The sequence below is a fragment of the Rhinopithecus roxellana genome, chromosome 7, assembly GCF_007565055.1.
Source record: "Rhinopithecus roxellana isolate Shanxi Qingling chromosome 7, ASM756505v1, whole genome shotgun sequence".
In the NCBI taxonomy this organism is placed as follows: Eukaryota; Metazoa; Chordata; class Mammalia; order Primates; family Cercopithecidae; genus Rhinopithecus; species Rhinopithecus roxellana.
In genome coordinates this window covers 110,812,474-110,833,131 of record NC_044555.1, presented here as the reverse complement: position 1 = coordinate 110,833,131, position 20,658 = coordinate 110,812,474, and positions in this window count along the sequence as shown.

Below are 20,658 nucleotides of genomic sequence, written 5' to 3'. Positions count from 1 at the left end.
GTTTTCACCCCTTGGCTATTTGTAAACAATGCTTCTATTAACATGAGTGTACAATCATTTTATTTTAAAGGATCACACAGACTATTGTGTTGAGATTGGACACTAGATTTCAAGGCCAGAAGCTAAAGATCAGTTAGGAGGCTGGGTAAGAAATGATAGCTGAGAAGTCATCAAACTTTGATTTTAACTTGCAATAAGGCTGGCACTCTGGCTGAAGAAGTAGGTGGTATTCTGTACTTTATTTCTTCTCAGGCTAGCATCTGGTTTGTAGGATTCACTTCTCTCAACTTTCTACGGAATGCTAGTGCTATGGTCTTAATGTATGCCCTGAAATTTGTGTGTTGGAAACTTAATCTCCAATGCAACAGTGTCAGGAGGTGGGGCCTAATGGGAAGCGTTTTGATCCTGAGGGAGAATGGATTAACGCTGCTATGAAAAGGACTTGTAGGAGTGAGTTCACTCTCTTCTACTCTTCTGCCATGTGAAGACACAGTGTTCCTCCCCTCGGGAGGATGCTATGTTCAAGGAACCATTTTAAAAGCAGAGAATGGAATCTCATCAGACAACTGAACCCGCTAGTGACTTGATCTTGGACTTCTCAGTCTCCAAAATTGTGAGAAATAAATTTCTCTTCTTGATAAATTACCCAATCTATGGTATTCTGTTATAATAGCACAAAACAAACTAAGACAGCCAGAAAAACCACTACTTCTAGAGAAATCTGATCATTCATCTACAGTGAGATTGACAAAAGTGCTAAGCAATCTGTAGTAATAACTCAGCCAGCTAGAAGCTTGGGAGATTTCTCAGGGTACGAGAATGCCTGAATAAAACAAACAAACAAAAAGCTTATTTTAACCATGTGTGATAAAAAGCCAACTGAGGTATATTAGACTTTTCTCTGTCTTCTCAAAGAGAAGATATTGAAAATATTGTAAACTTTTCTGGATGACTTGCTATGACAGTCTGGAAAGAGCAACTTTAGTGCTGACATTATGTACGTTGTGAACAATGTCTTTAAGGCTACTGAAGTGGGCAGGGCTACATTATCCCACACTAAAGTAGTATCAGCCTTCTGCATTTTTGGTATTTTGGGGCTTTCTTACTGGGGATTTTCAGTCTCCTTTCTTGTTAATAAGGCTGCAAATACTGTTCTTCTTTTTTTTTTTCTTCCTATGACCTTGGAGAGCAGTGTCCAGCACTGTACCTTTCAGGTAGTAGGTGCTTGATAAATGCTGGTAGAATGAAGACAGTCAAACATGTTTATATTTTGGGTGAAATAAAAGTTGTTTTGGCTTCTTGGGGCCTCATTTGTTGTCTTCCTAGTTTTCATGTATATTCAGAGCCAATAATTTTGCCATATGACATCACTCTGCACACAGTTAAGGCATGAGGCCAGTGATGGCTGGTAAGAAAAACCTGCTTGGAACATACATGTTGATCCTAGGTCAGAGAAGCCACAAAATGAGAAATGTCTTCCTGTTTCATCTATTCCGGTCAGAGCCATACTGTAAAAAGATGTGCAATATTTTGAAAGCGTCAACTGTTTGACATCTGTTTTAGGGAAGTTCACAAGCACATTCTTGATGACAAAAGTAGTGTGTTATTTTCTTTATTTTCTTGCCAAAAAAAATGCATTCTGAAATATAGACTATCTGGATGGGCTCACATTTAAACTAGAAGTACGTGGGAAAATTACAGAATCTTACAGCAAGAAGGGATCCAGAGAGATGAGAAAAACAGGAAGACAGACAGATGTGGACATGAAGCTAGAGAACACTATCATTGTTACAGTTTACATTGCATATTTCTTAGGAATGTCTCTTTGCCAAGCTGCTCCTAGGTTTTGGTTTGCATATGTGGCTCTGTGTCTTAAGAGGAATATACTAGGAGAGATTTGGAATTGGTACTGACTCTATTGATTACATTAATTTGAGGAGCCTTGCTTTAAGAGCATGAGAGCTGACTCTGTCATCTAACAATCAACAAATGATTATTGATTATTCAACCATCAGTAAATTAAAACAGCTAGCTTATATTGAATACTTAATATTGCACTGTGTTAAGTACTTTAAGTATAACTAATTTAATTATCAATCACCCCCATGAAGTAGATTCTATTATTTTCACCACTTTATAGATGAGAAAACTGAGGTTTAGTAAATTGCAGAGCTGGTATTTAAATCCGGGTTTGTCTGAGGCCAAAGCTACTGTCCTTAACCACTGTACCATACTGCATGTATCAGCAAGAGAATCAGAAACCCCGGGTCTTTGCTGAATACCCAAAAGACTAGAGCTGAATGTAACTAATAGGGTAGTACTATGGATATCGCAGAGATCTCCAAGGGAGCTGGTTTTTGCAAGAATACAAAGCCTCATAAAAGCCAATAGAGGACTCAGCATAGACACTGCTTGCTGGAAGCTAAGCCCTAAAAGTGCTGAGAGTGAAAAACAAAAGAAGCAAGAGCAAGAAATCAGAATGCTCAGAGAAATGGTTAATGGGCCCAGGCGATTGATTGTTGTACTCAGAAAGGGAATCATGAAAAGCTAGCAAATGCTCTAGCATACCAAGCAGCAGTCAGAAGGCCACAGCCACTCACCTTTAGGTATCATCTTACAGAATGTGAGGAGCCCTCGGATAGGGTACTAATACAAGCAATGCTTTTCCCAGTGAGAAGGGTCTACTGTCTACCTACCTCTTCCCACTAGAGTGTAAGCTCCTTAAGCACAGAAAGCATGTCTTTTTGTACAAGAATCTATCCCCAATTCTTAAAACAGCACCTGGCACATAGAGGGTGCTCGAGAAATATTTGTTGAATTCAGGCATTCAGACAGTGCCCAGTTTGCTATCCTAAGCTACAACCCAGATGTCTTCAAGTTCTCCAGTCTTCAAACACACAAATTAGAGTCCAGGAGCCTAGCAATCATTAGTGCCACTCAACAAATATTTTCAACTCCCTGCTTTCCAGGCACATGGAAGATCGCACCTCCCCACTCCTTTTAAAGTTAGGTGTGGCACTGTGATGTCCCTTAGCCAATGAAATGTGACCAGAAGCTTTAAGAACTTTTCTATGCCTAGGCAATCACGGAAGCATGGAGATGTAACTTCCCTGAGCCTGACACCCAGAGTGAGGACTAGAAGAAGAGCCAGCCAACCCGCAATGGACAAATTCTGTTGTTTTTTAAAGCCACTGAAATTTTAGGATTTTTACTTCAGTCTAACCTAGCCTTGCCTAACTGATGTATTGCCTAATTTGCAGAAAAACTCATCTTTTTATCAGGTTTCCTTTGCCTAGATTTCCTGGGAATCATTAAGAGATGCCTGCAGTTTATAAGTCGATTCTGGTTGTCATTTATCACCTTTAGATTTAGACCTCTGTCCCACATTTCCTTACGGGTCACTTCTTGCCTCCATGTAACTAACTTTCCCTGGGCTGTTGCTGTTTTTCCAAACAATGTCATGGCAAATAATGACAGAGTTAAGACCTGGCTATGGAGCTTAAAAGAATTTTACTGAAGGCTTGGGGACCACAGATGGGAATTACAGAGCAGGAAAAAAAAAAAAAAAAAAAAAAAAAAAAAAAAAAAAAAAAGCTCAATGTTGGTTGTTCATTATCATATTGCATTGGCTCTATTAGTCAGGTCTGTCCACAAGGGTCCACATTAGCAGGTTCTTTCCTTAGTCTCAGCATCTACTGCCATGGTGAAAGTTTAGCATAGCTCACATGGAGAAAAGCATCTTCCACCTTATCCACACTGTCCAGAGGTCACCCCGTGACCTTCTCCTTCAAGGCCCAAAGAGAGAAGGAAAGCCATCCTTTCTTCCAGTGGAAAGCATCATAATCTCTACAGATATCCAACTCTATCCGCAGGAAGCCCACCATGTACACTCTTCTACAGGGCAGTTTAACTCTTTATTTTGACAACCTCTTCATTCTAGAACAGAATGTAAGTTAGAGCTTTTCAAAATTAATGGTCCATTGAAGTGATTTTTCCCAAAAGAAAAGAGCAATATTTTCTCAGCAATGAACTCTCAAAGCAAAGGTAAGAAGCTGCTGGCAGCCTTAAATAGCAGCTTGTCCCTGCTTCTGGTCACTTTTTGCTTGATTTATTTTTATTTTTTAAATTTTTTTGATGGAGCCCACTTTTCTCTCCACACAAATTTCCAGAGCTTTGCTCCATGTGGTGTGACACCTAATCGCATAATGTCCTGTGCCATAATGATCTGTTCCACCAATCTTGTCTGGTGGCCTCAGCTTAAATGTAAGATCACTGGGAAGGGTAAATGTATCTGCTACTACTTAGTAAAGAGAGGCAGATTCACATAGGCTTAAGAGTTAGACGCTGTAAATATACCTCTTAACACAAAGTAAATGTTAAGTGTTTGCTACTACCATAATGTCTTTGGGATGACCCAATGACTTGTCTGGTTTCCTTCCTAAAGTGCTGAGATTGCACGGGCTTGCTATCTTTAATGGCCAGAGGAAGAACTAGTTCAAGGGCTGAATGCCAACCTGAATTAAAGAGGAAAGCTAAGCCACTACCATATCTGGTAAGTGAGGCCATGGCCAGGGAACCAGGCAAGAGATCAAGAACAGCAGGAATGATGGGCAGGAAAATAGAATCCAAGACCAATTTTGGAATTGGACCAAACCAAGGAATCTGGTGTTTGTCATTAAGGTGTGTTGTGGGGAAAGCAGAGCCAGACTGACCACCTTGCACTCTCTTCAAGGCCTTACATGAGTTGTTTTCCTTCTCAGAATCCTAAGGTTCCATTGAAAAAGAGAAATATTATTTTCATAAGCTAGCATTTTCCAAAGCTTGCTCTGGGGAAACAAAGTTCTTGAGGAAGTTAGTAGGTGTATTGTGAAACCAACTTGGAAATTGTAGCATTAAATAAAGTTTAACATGTTTCCTTACTATAGGGCCCATCAAAGGATGTTAAGATGCATTGTGAATCTCCAGGAGGGAGCTAGAGGATGCACTGTCACCCTGAAGATACTTGAGAAGGAAACCTTCTTCTCATCACCATCTCTCCCTGCCATAACTTATTATATCTACAAAGCACTTTAAGCTCATCATAATGAAAGAGGCCGTGTAAGTTCAATGTAAGTTGTAGATGAATGTATCTAATCATACTATTAGGCAAGGAACATCAAAATGGAAGCAGAAAAGGTTGCAAAGGACTTCTCCCAACCAGATGGTTGGCAAGGTGGACGTGGCAAAAGTCATACACGTTATCTTGGATTTTGTGAGAGCGAAGGAAGGGGAGGCTAGAGAGTGAATGAATCAGGTAAGAACAAGCCCTTCTCTGAAAGGGGAGTAGGGGTGGTTTCCTGGAGGATTAGCCATTTTTATTTTTATTTGGTTTTATTTTGTGTGTGTATGTTATTAGATACATGTATTTTCTAACATTTTATTTTGAAGTAAGTTTAGACTTAACAAATGTGCAAAAATGGTACAGAGAATTCCCTCACCCCTTTTACCCAGCGTTCCTTAATGATAATATCTTACATATTCATAGGATTAGACATTTTTAGGGTATTTTCTCTCTGCCAGACACAGTGCTGTGTGCTTAATACACAATATTTCACCGAACCATCCCAACAGTCTCATAAGGTAGATCTCATGATTCTCACTTTGCAGACTAAGAAACTGACCTTGAGGTTCAGAGAGATAGTGTAAATTGCCTAAGGTCACTTAGTATATTAACTTGCAGAGCTGAGATTACAGCTAAGGTCAGACTGACTCCAAAATCTGTAGTCTTTGCTCCCTCCAGTTGACCACAGATCTCAATAAGCCTGTGCTCAGTGCCTTCTGGCCCCTGTCTGGGGGGTACACACTCTAATAGTGAGGAAGAAACTTGGTAACAACTCAAATATAGTTATGCTCCATGTTTGTTCAAGGTACAGTGGAACTTGAAGGAGAGAAAATGTTACCATGTCAGCTTAGCATGTGGAGTGGAGGGCTGGTCAGGGAAATATTATAGAAGAGTAGCCCCTTGAACTGAGTCCTGATAAGAGTCACCAAGGACACAAGGAGTAGGCAGTAGGTGCTTGGTGGGTGTGGAGTACATTCCTGACACAGGAAATATTGTCCATATGGGAATTTTCATAAAACTTTTTAAATGAAAAAACAAACTTCCAAAAAAAAAAAAAGAATATATTACAGTTGCTGATAGTTCTGTTTCAGAAGTTCAGAGACTTGACCACCAAAAGAAAACACAACGGAACCAAACAACAACAACAACAAAATCCAAAGGCATTGCTAATCTGTCATCTGCACCAATGATGTAGGAAAATAAACCAAGAGAGCTAAGCAAAGCAAAACAAAACAAAAACGCCTTAAACAAAAAAGACCTCTTTTGAGACAGGAGGAAAGCCCTGTCTCCCAAAGCCACATTCATGTTTTCTGTGTTTATGCTGTGGTGTGACCGGGGCCTAGTGTCCTGTTGGGGGCCTTTTTATGCTTCATGGCTTAATCTGTCTCCATCACTTCCCAAAGTCAGACGGGAATCAGCTTAAAAAGCCAAGACTTGACTTTAGCCCTGCAGCGCCCACCTCCCAAGCCACAACATCTTAGTGCAGCCTCCTCCCAGGCAAGGAAACAGTCAATAAGGAAATACCATAGTTAGGCTCTTTGCAACTTGCTGGAAGTGTGAGGCGGCGCTTCATTTCCTGATCGCTCAGGTGGAAATTGTAAAAACAATTAAGAGCAATGACTAATCACCGAATCAAAGCAGGTTGCCCAACTCATTTGCAATTGTGTGCTCAGTTCTGTGTGCCAACAAACAAAGACTTGGGGAGTTTATTATTTAAACCAATTAAAAGCTCTAGGCAAAGCGAGTAGTCAATTTGTGGCCACGTGGTGGGAAAACATCAGTTGGAAGAGCCTGAGGAATTTCGTGAGCAGAGCCATATGGCCAAAAACGAAATGAAGCTCCCAGGATCACTGGGAATGTCTGCAGTGAAAGCAATTTCAGAATAAAAAGTGTCACCTAGCAAGAAAGACTTGTGTTCTGCGCATGCGCCCCCCTCCCCCATATTCTAGCTTGCCTGCAAGGCTGGTAGTTCTAACCAAGAGTAAAAGAAAAACGAACTGACTAAAATCCATACTCTGTTCAGCAAGAGACATTGCTAAATTTCCTGTCCACCATTTGTACTTTTATGTATTTTAGGGCTACCTAGAGAGTTCTTAAAGGCCCAGATGATGAAAATCGGCTGCCCTTCTTCCCAAATGAGGTGCACAGTCCATCTGGAGAGGGCACTCACACTTTTGTATGAAGCTGTAGGCCATAAAAAGGAAAGTAAAGAATTAAAAACTGCAGCCATTTGGTAGCAGTTATAAAAAAAAAAAAAAAAAAAAAAAGGACGGGGGAAGGTAGAAGGTTGTGTGGTGGGGGCAGTTGCTCCAGCAAATTAGATTTACAGAATGGGTTATAGAGTAAGTCTTTATTGAAAGTTCCTTTTCACATCTCTGCAAGATATTTTTTTGCTTACATTTCTTTCTGGCCTATAGGTCCCGTTGCTCCTAACCGTTCCTTTCCATGTCTCCACACCCGTGTCACTGCCCCCCCACCCCATGCATTTTCCTGGAAAGTCTGATAATTCTTGAGCTCCCAATGGATCTCACTTCTTAAGGTTCTGGTTCCTTTTCCCTTTAAGTTCCCTCCAAAACAAGCATTCTCAGACAATTCTGATTACAGAAGGAGGAAGAACAACTGTGCCGGAACCAACTGGAAAATTTGGAAAGCTGACAGCTAGCTGCAGCTGTCCTGTACTATGTTGCATAACTAATGCACTAAGATTAAATCATTTTTGTACATCAATAAACAATGTGGCTTATGGTATGTCAACAAATAAATTGAGTAACAAAGAATAACAATTGTAATGTCATCCCTTTCAGAATCTAATACTGTCAGTACTTCCAATATTAATATGGCACACCTGTTAGTGTGTTGGGATATGGTCAGGATTCTAGCTCCAATTTTCTGCAATCTGGAGGCTGGTAGCAGGAAAAGGAAGGGAGGTTCTAATACTGTCTATCTGGGGCTTACTCTAGACCGTCACAGGAATCCAGTCCCCTCTCATTTCATTCCAACATGTTCAGAGCAACAGCACCAACTTGCATTATAGATTAAGGAGACTAATCCTTGCATTTTTAAATCAGATGCCTGTAACAAGTAAGATTGCAAAGCACAAAACTACAGGAACTGTGAGTTCCAAGTCCGACTCTGCTACCAGGATCTAAGAAGTCCTCAGAAAGTCACCCAACCTCAGGGGCCTGCTTGACTAGCCAAAGAACATTCCTTCCTAAGACATTAGACATGAAAGAAACATGAATGATAGTTCAGGCACTGAAAGCATATCGCCATTTCTAAACCGGTGGGAATGGAAACAGCATGTCACAGAGACTAATTAAACTGTTTTGAGAAGCAGATTTCAAAAGAGGTGATTAAGAAACGTGGTCCTGTCTGAAGACATCCCTGATATCCAGTCTGGTGCAGATGTGGGATGGTCCTCCATCTGTGTGAGAGCACCAGGAACCCTCCTTAATTTACAAAACAAAATGTCAACCCTGCTACCTGGCTGGCTGTGAAGTGTGGTAGGCATTACAACTGCTAAACAATTTCTAGATGAAGAGGTGGGCATACCTGAGGAATGCAAACCCAGTCCCTTTGAAGGTAGGCACAGCCACGTCACTTGCTTTGGCCAATGAAGTGTGAGTGAAAGTGCTATGTGTTACTTCTGGGTAGGAGCATTTAATGGCCAGGACTTCCAGGGCTTTCTTTCCCTGGTCTGGTAAACCCTGTAGTACAGTGTTGATTGAGATGAGGTCGTGAGGTGCTATAGAGTGACTACATGAAGCAAACCCACCTACTGACCCATGCTGGACATGTAGCATGAGTGATCAAAATGTTTTTGTTGTATTCAACTACTCAGCTTCCGGTGGAGTTTGTTTTCAAAGCATATTCTAACCTATTCTGACCGGTAACAGTCATAATCTAAGGCTACAGTTTTCTCATTCTGAGAGCTGTAACTTAGTCATTGACTGAAGAGTCTAATCTTGACTAAAAAGTTATTTTACCAACTGGGAAACATGATTTAGATAAGTAATACTGAAGAGGCAGTCTGAAGGACATATTGATCATCCAATCCTTTAGACTCTCCTAGGTCTAATTTTATGCACATTAAATAAGCAGAAGCTCATTTATTTTGGCTGATTTAGCTTGGGTCTGTATGGGAATGCATTCATAAAGCCTTAAGTTGTCATTCAAAATTGATCTAAAACAAGTCATTACCTGCAGAAGACAATAGAATGTTGTATACAGTGTTCTTTATATCATACTTCATGTGATAAGATCTGCTTAGAACCTGGTTTGAGGCAGAAAATTTATCTTTTGTTTATCCAGCATTTTTTTAGCAAAGTGGAATCATATTTTCATTTCTACCTTAGCTACTAGGAAGCTCAGAGCAAAATTTATCATTCTATTTCAGGAGCTATCATATTGCTCCTTCCAGGCATAATTCCTTGTGCTTCTAACTCCAGTCTTCTCTCATTTATAACTGTCCTCATATATTCATATGTGTATTTTTATCTTATAAACTGCTTTCGAATCCTTCAGAAATATTGATGGTGATAGCTATTATAAATTCTTTTGTTTTCAAGGTAAACTCACTTGTAGAGCCAAACCATATCCACAAAGTGAATCTAGTCCATTCCCATGATACCCAGTTCTAAAGCATTACAGGCTCTCACTTATTCCTCTATTGTCTTTAAAGAGAAGAAAATAGTCTCATGGGTCACTGGACAGAGTATGGATGGCTTTTAGAGGTATAAGGACCTTTTTTATCTTATTCAAGGTGAAAAGAGTTAAACTACAAATTCAGAAATAAACTGATTATCTATATTCTTGGAACAACAGAATATGACAGGGAAAGGCAAAGAGGCATTCTCAGCAATACTACTGGAAAGGAAACTTAACCAGGATCACAGATGAACTGGAAATTTTAACGTGCATAATCCTCATGAACAGAAGGGAGAGAAAAAATAAATTTATAAGGCTAACCACTAAGTTAAATGACTTTGCAAAAGTCTCAATAAGCCTGGTAAATTGTGTATCTCAAATTAGGGCAGGGTTTCTCAACCTCAGCACTATTTCTTTTTCGAGACAGGGTCTCACTCTGTCAGCCAGGCTGGAGTGCAGTGGCGCAATCTCAGTTCACTGCAGCCTTGGGCACCCTGACTCAAGTGACCCTCCCACCTTAGCATCCCCCGTAGCTGGGACTACAGGCACATGCCCAGCTAATTTTTTATTTTTTTTCTTTGGTAGAGATGGGGTTTTTCCATGTTTCCTAGACTGGTTTCAAACTCCTGAGCTCAAGTAATCAACTTCCCTTGGCCTTGCAAAGTCCTGGGATTATAGTCGTGTGCCACCTTATCAGGCCTAACCTCAGCACTATTAACATTTTGTAGGAATACAGCTAACAAGAGAAGTGAAGGACCTCTTCAAGGAGAACTACAAATCACTGCTCAAAGAAATTAGAGATAACATAAACAAATGAAAAACATTCCATGCTCATGGATAGGAAGAATCAATATTGTGAAAATGGCCGTACTGCCCAAAGCAATTTATAGATTCAATGCTATTCCCATTAAACTGCCATTGACATTCTTCACAGAATTAGAAAAAACTATTTTAAAATTCATATGGAACCAAAAAAGAGCCTGAATAGTCAAGACAATTCTAAGCAAAAAGAACAAAACTGGAGGCATCACACTACCTGACTTCAAGCTATGCTACAAGACTACTGTAACCAAAACAGCACGATACTGGTACAAAAACAGATACATAGACCAATGGAACAAAATAGAGAACTCAGAAATAATGCCATACACCTACAACAATCTGATCTTTGACAAACCTGACAAAAACAAGCACTGGGGAAAGGATTCCCTATTTAATAAATGGTGCTGGGAGAACTGGCTAGCCATATGCAGAAAATGGAAACTTGAACCCTTCCTTACACCATATTCAAAAATCCACTCAAGATGGATTAAAGACTTAAATGTAAAACCCAAACTTAAATGTAAAACCCAAACTATAAAAACCCTAGAAGAAAATCTAGGAAATACCATTCAGGACATAGGCACAGGCAAAGATTTCATGACGAAACCACCAAAAGCAGTTGCAACAAAAGCAAAAATTGACAAATGGAATCTAATTAGACTAAAGAGCTTCTGCACAGCAAAAGAAACTATCATCAGAATGAACAGACAATCTACAAAATGGGAGAAAAGTTTTGCAATCAATCTATCTGACAAAGGTCTAATATCCAGCATCTACAAGCAGCTTAAATTCAGAAGAAAAAACATAACCCCATTAAAAAGTGGGCAAAGGACATGAACAGACACTTCTCAAAAGAAGACATACATGCAGCCAACAAACATATGAAAAAAAGCTCAACATCCCTGATCATTAGAGAAATGCAAATCAAAACCACATTCAGATACCATCTCACATCATTCAGAATGGCTATTACTAAAAAGTCAACAAACCACAGATGCTGGCGAGGTGGTAGAAAAAAAGGAATGCCTTTATACTGTTGATGGGAGTGTAAATTAGTTCAACCATCGGGGAAGACAGTGTAGAGATTCTTCAAAGACCTAGAGGCAGAAAGACCATTTGACCCAGCTATCCCATTACTGGGTATATACCCAAAGGAATATAAATCATTCTATTATAAAGATACATGCATATGTATGTTCACTGCAGCACTATTCACAATAGCAAAGACATAGAATCAACTTAAATGTCCATCAATGATAGACTGCATAAAGAAAATGTCATATATGTGCACCATGGAATACTATGCAGCCATAAAAAGGAACAAGATCATGCCCTTTGCAGGGACATGGATGGAGCTGTTATCCTCAGCAAACTAATGCAGGAACAGAAAACCAAACACTGCATGTTCTCACTTATAAGTGGGAGCTGAATGACGAGAACACATGGACACAGGGAGGGGAACAACACCTACTGGGACCTGTCAGAGGGTGGATGGGGGGAGGACGGAGAGCTTCAGGAGGAATAGCTAATGGATGCTGGGCTTAATGCCTAGTTGATGATATGATCTGTGCACCACCATAGCCCATGTTTACCTATGTAACAAACCTGCACATCCTGCACATGTACTCCTAAACTTAAAATAAAAGCTGGAAATCAAGAAAAAAAACATTTTGTAGTGGATAATTACTTGTTGGGGGTAGTGAAGGGCTTCTCTGTGTATTGTAAGATGTTTAGCAAAACCCCTGGCATCTCTTCACCGTATAACAACACCACTTCCACCAAGCAATGAAAATGAAAAATGTCTCTGGACATTGGCAAATGTGCTCTTGGGAGTCAAACTTGCCCCTCATTGAAAACCACTGAATCGGGCTATTTTTTCATCAGAAACTTCTGCCACAGTCAGCCATAACCCTCCCCTGTTTTGTATTTCTTATAAAATAATCATAAGAGCTCTCATTATTGTGTACCTACTATGTGTCAGAAACTTCATATGCATTCTCTCATTTAATCCTCACCACAACCCTGTGAACTATTCATCTCCAATTTACAGATGACAATTCTGAAGTTTAGAGAAAGTCATACAATTAGCAGGAAATGGAGCTAAGAGACAAATCCAGAACTGTTTGGCTCTAAACCTGTGTTTTTATCCACTGTTCAACCCAGATCGACAACCCACTTTGACAAATGAAGAAACTGAAGTTCTTCCGACTTAAGCAATTTACCTATACCATACAACTAGCCTATGGCAGAATAGGGTACTACTCTAGGTTTCTGCAGCTCAAATGATACACCTTTTTTTGTCCATATGAGTCTATTAAGTGGTGGCTGGGCCATTTGTACCCTCTCCGACTTGGGTGCCAATAGAAGCAAAAGGGTGAGATATCTGGAGCCAATGAAGTTCAGAGATTGCACCAAAAGAAAATAACAAAGCAGTGGCAATCAGCAAAAGAAAAAAAAAATCCACCAGTACTAGTGAGGCCACACAGCTACCAAAGTTTGCAATGAGAAGAAAGAGTCCTACTTCTACTGCCACTTGGGGAACGATTTGAGTATTTCTCTGGTAATCCTTGACCCTCACCTGCTTCACTGAACTCCAAAGTCAGAAAACCGTGTGACCAGATTGAGTTTTCTTAAGGCACTTTGAGACTATTCTACTTCATTATGTCTGCTAATGGCTGAGCCAGAAAAAAAAATCATATTTTCTGCAATGATGATGATGAAAAGTCAATATCTCATGAATTCCCCATGTGCCCAAGCTGGAATTTAACATGGCAAAATTAATGTGTGAACCAGTGTTGCTATTTAATGTGGTTTCTATCAAAGTGTTCATAAAACCTGGAGCTGCAGCTGGCCCCCATTAGGTAGTTTCTTGGTGAAAGTTTTCCAAGGAAAACTTTTTTTTTAACAACTTCATAAAGCCAAGCACAAAACGGCATTGCAATGACTGGCTGAAAGATATGGGACTTTTTGTCTTTGACGACTAAAATGTTAAATGGGGGCTTACTCTGTGCATTTATGGAAGAAAACTTGGAAGGCATTAAAGGCTACATTTTGAGCCTTGCATGATTTCATTCATTTATGCATGAATTCATTTGTTCAACATTTATTTAGCACCTACTATATTCCAGGCACTGTGCCAAATGTTGGGAGGAAGAAAAAGATGAATAACACTGGCAAGAACACAAGTAACTATTTCAAAGTAGTCTATGGCAAGGACTTCAGTGATAGAATTTGTAAAGCTACCTGGAAAAGTGCTTGGTGCCAACAAATGCTCAGAATATGTGTGTTCATTCCTTCTACGTACACAATTAAATGCAAATGCTTTGAAAACCATCATGCATTTATTGCTAAAAGATGACTATCAACCTCACACAAAAGGTATTGTTTGGGGCCCAATTTAGAAATATGTGCTACTGTTTTAAAAGGTACATTTTCATCTAAACAACAAGATGTACATGTTAGTTTTGTCACAACACCATTACACCTTTCCTGTATGCTTGCATACTTCCTCTGCTCTCAGGAGACTTATACTCCAGCTGAGGAAATCATGTTTATATTTTCTTATGAATAAAACATGAAGAAGGCTTGCCCCTCCAGCAGACTTTCTTGCCCACAGACTCAGGTTGGTTCTAGATTGGTGTAAACATCGGCCATTCATCCAACCAACCCTTCCATTCAACCAGCATAGGTAATAATAATGTTATAAGAGTTCAGAGGCACAAATGATCTCCTGGGGAATGAGGTGGTCAGGCAAGGCTTTATGAGGTAGGCAATCCCGAAGCTAGGTCTCAAGATTGAAGGTTGTACACAGTACAAAGGAAGAAGAAAGAAATTCAAGAGTGGGGGAAAGCTTGAGCAAAGATGCAGAAGTAGGAACATGCTTAGCATGATTGGGAGCAATGAATACACCGGTTTGACCTGAATACCATTCAGAGGATTAGTGGAAAATCAAAGTCACGCTTGGTAGGGCCAGATCATGGAAAAACCTCAAATTTCAGTCTCAAGCATTGTATAAAATTTGTAGCCTATATATGGTTGCAAACATTATACTTTTAAAAAGTGTATACCAGGAACCGAGTCCACAGGTTCTCAAGTATTTTATTCTTAGCAGTATTCTTTATTACAGTAAGTCTCAGAACCTTCCAAATGCTTCCAATACTATAAAATCCACAGGACTTGGAGGCCTGTAAAAGAAAAGGTCCTGAAAACATATGGCAACGCTGTACCTGGGAAATGTGTCCTTGAGAAAAGAAACTAGTATTTGCAGACATTGTGCAAGACCCTTGTACATGTGTTCTTCAATTTCATTTTCACATAAAGTCTATGAGGTAGGTCCTAATATAGCCCCCATTTTACAGATGAAAAAACTGAGCCTCAGATAGCAGATCAATACAGGATTCAAAATGTGGCCCATTTTGTTCTAAATCCACTATTCTTTTTACCATACCACACTGCCCCCTGAATGGAATTTCTCTGCAAAAATTTGGGTCAGGGTACCCTGTGATTCATCCATACCTTCAGTTGCTATTCATGTGGAACCTAGTAAAAATTTCTATTTGCCTATCATCCAAATATCTTTGAATATCAGATATTTTGAGGTTCTAGCCAAGTTAGGGAAAACAATTAATGCCAGGACTCCCAGGACTATTCATTATAAAGTCAAACTAGCCCTTCACTATATCGTCAAACTACCCCCACATTTAATTAACCATCAAGAGACTCTACAGCAAGGATCAGAGAAAATGGTGCTAACTGGAACTATTTGAGTGGCTTGGGTTGACAGCCACAGCCGATAAGGATTAGCTCTATTATACTGGTAGGCTCTGCTGCCTCTTTAAGTACCACATGACTAAAACTACAGCAAACAATTATACTAGCAGGTTACCTTTGTACAGCACTCTATAGTTTACAAAGGTTATATACAACCCCCTCTGAAACACCACCACTTTCAATTTCACAAATAAGAAAACTAAAGATCAGAGAAAGCAAGCAACTTGCTCAAGGACACATATCTCAATAATTGGTAAAGTACAAATTTAAACCCCAGCTCTTTGACCTAAAAGTTCAATATACTACTTTTTAAGTGTGAAGACACTGATATTGCCTTCATTTTGCCAAAATAACCATGTAGTGAAATACTAGGAGAAGTCATCAACTTAACTGATTTTATTTCTCACTGCTAATCTTCCAGGTTCTGAAGTGTATTAGGTCATTTTTGCATTGCTATAAAGAAATATCTGAAGCTGGGTAATTTATAAAGAAAACAGGTTTAATTGGCTTACGTTTCTGCAAGCTGTATAAGCATGATGCTAGCTTCTGGTGAAAACTCAGGAAGCTCCTGGTAAGGACTCAGGAAGCTTACAACCATGGCAGGAGGTGAAGGGGAAACCAGGATGTCACATGGTGAGATAGGGATCCAGTGAGAGATGGGGAAGGTGTCACATTCTTTTTTCAATAGTTTATTTATTAATTTATTTAAAAATATATTTTAAAAATTATGTGGGTGTATAGTAGGTATGTATATTTATGGGGAACATGAGATATTTTGGTATAGACATTCAATGGGTAATAATCACATCATGGAAAATGAAGTATCCATCCCCTCAAGCATTTATCCTTTGTGTCACCAACAATCCAATTATGTTTTTTCAGTTATTTTAAAATGTACAATTAAATTATTATTGATTATAGTCTCCTTGTTGTTCTAGCAAATATTAGGTCTCATCCATTATTCTAACTACATTTTTGTACTCATTAACCATGCCCACTCCTGCTGCCCCTTACTATCCTTTCTAGTCTGTGGTATCCTTTCTTCTACTCTCTATCTCCACAAGTTCAATTGTTTTGAATTTTTACATCCCACAAATATGTGAGAACATGTGATAGTTGTCTTTCTGTGCCTGGCTTATTTCACTTAACATAATGACCCCCAGTTCCATCCATGTTGTTGCAAGTGACAAGATCTCATTCTTTTTTATGGCTGAATAGTACTCTATTGTGCCACATTTTCTTTATCCATTCATCTGTTGATGGACATTTAGCTTGCTTCCAAATCTTGGCTATTGTGAACAGTGCTGCAACAAACATGAGTGTGCAGATATCTCTTCAATATACTGAATTCCTTTCTTTCAGGTATATATCCAGCAGTGGAATTGCTAAACTATATGGTAGATCCATTTTTTTTGAGAAACCTCCAAACTCTCCTCCATAGTGGTTCGAATCATGTACACTCCAACCAACAGTCCCCAAGGGATCCTTTTTCTCCATATCCTCTCCAGCATTTGTTATTCCCTGACATTTGGATAAAAGGCATTTTAACTGGGATGAGATGATATCTCATTATAGTTTTGATTTGCATTTCTCTAATGATCAATGATATTGAACACCTATTGATAAGCCTGTTTGACATTCATGTGTCTTCTTTTGAGAAACATCTAATCTTTTGCCCACTTTTTAATCGGATCATTATCCCCCTTGGAATATAATTCCATTGGACTGGGAACCACACTTCTAGCCCCCACAGTAGCCACAGCAAGTCCAACTCAAGAAGAAGCTGAGCTCAGACACCCCTATCCCTGCCCCCACCTGGTGGTCTTTCTTTACCTGCCCTGGTAGCCTGGTAGCCGAAGACAAAGGTCATAGTCTCTTGGGAACTCTATGGCCCTGCCACTGCCTGAGAAACCTGAATACTTAACCAGGTGTCCCTAGGGCAAGTTTGCATCCTCCCTATAGGACTGCGGCTGATGCCTCCTTGAAAGAACCAACTCCTCGCTGGAGGCCAACCAACACAAAACCAGTGCACTAAACAAAAACACAACCAAAGACTCTCACAGAGTCCACTTCACTCCCCTGCTAACTCCACCAGAGCAGATGCTGGTATCCACGGCTGCAAGACCTGAAGATGGATCACATCGCAGGACTCACTGCAGACAATCTCCAGTGCCAGCCTGGAGCATGGTAGCTCTGCTGGGTGACTAGACCCAGAAGAGTAAAAGCAATCACTACACTTCAGCTCTTAGGAAGCCCCATTCCTAGGGGAAGGAGGAGAACACCAAATCAAGGGAGTACCCTGTGGGACAAAAGAATCTGAACAGCAGCCCTTGAATTCCAGACCTTCCACCTGACATAGTCTACCCAAATGAGAAGAAACCAGAAAGACAATTCTGGTAATATGACAAAACAAGGTTCTTTAATACCCCCAAAGATCATGCCAGCTCACCAGCAATGGATCCAAATCAAGAGGAAATATCTGAATTACCAGAAAAACAATTTGAGAAGGTCAATTGTAAAGCTAATCAAGTAGGCACCAGAGAAAGGTGAAGTCCAACTTAAATAAATAAAAAAAAAAACATGATATAGGATATGAAAGAAAAACTCTCCAGTGAAAGAGATAGCATAAATAAAAAACAATCACAACTTCTGAAAATCAAGGACATACACAGAGAAATGCAAAATGCACTGGAAAGTCTCAGCAATAGAATTGAACAAGCAAAAGAAAGAACCTTAGAGATCAAAGGCAAGCCTTTCAAATTAACCCAATCTGTCAAAGATGAAAAAGAATTTTTAAAAAATGAGCAAAGCCTCCAAGAAGTTTGGGACTATGTTAAAAGTCAAAACTTAAGAATAATCGGTGTTCCTGAGGAATAAGATAAATCTAAAAGCTTGGAAAACATATTTGAGGGAATAATCAAGGAAAACTTCCCTGGCCTTGGTAGAGACCTAAACATCCAAATACAAGAAACTCAAAGAACACCTGGGAAATTAATTGCAAATCACCCAGGCACAAAGTCATCAGGTTATCTAATGTCAAGACAAATGAAAGAATCTAAAGGGTTGTGCAGCAAAAGCATCAGGTAACCTATAAAAAGAAAACCTATCAGATTAACAACAGATTTCTCAGCAGAAACCCTACAAGCTAGAAGGGTTCAGGGTCCTATTTTTAGCCTCCTTAAACAAAACAATTATCAGCCAAGAATTTTGGGTCCAGCAAAACTAAGATTCATACATGAAAAAAAAAAAAAAAATACAGTCTTTTCCAGAGAAACAAATGCTGAGAGAATTCACCACTACCGAGCCAGAACTACAAGAACTGATAAAAGGAGCTCTAAACCTTGAAACAAATCCTCGAAATACACCAAAATGGAACATCTTTAAAGCATAAATCTCACAAGACCTATATAACAATAACACATTAAAAAAAAAAAACAAGGTATTCAGGCAACAAATAACATGATGAATATAATAGTACCTCACAACTCAATACTAACATTGAAGGTAAATGGCCTAAATGCTCCCCTTAAAAAATATAGAATGTCAGTATGGATAAGAATTCACCAACCAAGTTTCTGCTGTCTTCAGGAGACTCACTTAACACATAAGGACTCACATAAACTTAAGGTAAAGGGGTAGAAAAAGATATTCCATGTAAATAAACACCTAAAGTGAGCAGGAGTAGCTATTCTTATATCAGACAAAACAAACTTTAAAGGAACAGCAATTAAAAAAGACTAAGAAGGACATTAAATGATGATAAAAGGACTAGTCCAACAGGAAAATACCACAATTCTAAATATATATGCACCTAACACTGGAGCTCCCAAATTTATAAAACAATTACCACTAGATCTAAGAAATGAGATAGACAGCAACACAATAATAGTGGGAGACTTTAATACTTCACTGACAGCACCAGACAGGTCATCAAGACAGAAAGTCGACAAAGAAACAATGGAATTAAACTCTACTCTAGAACAAATGGACTTAAGGGGTATTTACAGAACATTCTACCCAACAACTGCAGAATATACATTCTATTCAACAGCACATGGAACATTTTCCAAGACAGACCACATGTTAGGCCACAAAACAAGTCCCAGAAAATTTAAGAAAATCAAAATTATATCAAGTACTCTTAGACCACAGTGGAATAATATTAAAAATCAACTCCAAAAGGAACCCTCAAAACCATGCAAATACATGGGAATTAAATAACCTGCTCCTGAATGATCATTATGTCAACAATGAAATCAAGATGGAAATTTAAAGATTATTTGAACTGAATGATAACAGTGACACAACCTATCAAAACTTCTGGGATACAGCAAAAGGAAAGAAGAAAGTTCATAGCATTAAATGCCTACATCACAGAGTCTGAAAGAGCACAAATAGTCTGAAATCACACTTCATGGACTGGAGAAACAAGAACAATCCAAACCCAAACCCAGCAGAAGAAAGGAAATAATGAAGATGGGAACAGAACTAAATGAAATTGAAACAAAAAAAATACAAAAGGTAAATGAAACAAAAAGCCAGTTCTTTGAAAAGATAAATACAATTGATAGACCATTAGCAGGATTAACAAAGGAAAGAAGAGAGAAGATCCAAATAAGCTCAATTAGAAACAAAACAGGAGATATTACAACCAATACCACAGAAATTTAAAAAAAAAAAAAAAAAAAGAGCATTCAAGGCTACTACAAATACCCTTACATGCATAAACTAGAAAACCTAGAGGAGATGATAAATTCCTGGAAAAATACAACCCTCCTAGTTTAAACAGTAAGATATAAAATCTTTGAACAGACCAATAACAAAGCAGTAAGACTGAAATGGCAATTTAAAAATTACCAACAGAAAAAAGTCCAGGACCAGATGGATTCACAGCTGAATTTTGTCAGATATTCAAAGATGAATTGGTACCAATCCTATTGACACTATTCCAAAAGATACAGAAAGAGAGAATCCTCCCTAAATCATTTTATGAAGCCAGTAACAATCTAATACCAAAACCAGGGAAGGACATAACAAAAAGAGAAAACTACAGAAAAATGTCCCTGATGAACATAGATGCAAAAATCCTCAACAAAATACTAGTGAACCAAATCCAGTGGCATATCAAAAAGATAATCCACCATGACCAAGTGGCAGGGATGATTTAACATACATAAGTCAATAAATGTGATACACCACATAAACAGAATTAAAAACAAAAATCACGTGATCATATCAATAGCTGCAGAAAAGCATTTGACAAAATCCAGCATTCCTTTATGATTAAAACTCTCAGCAAAATCGACATAGAAGAGATA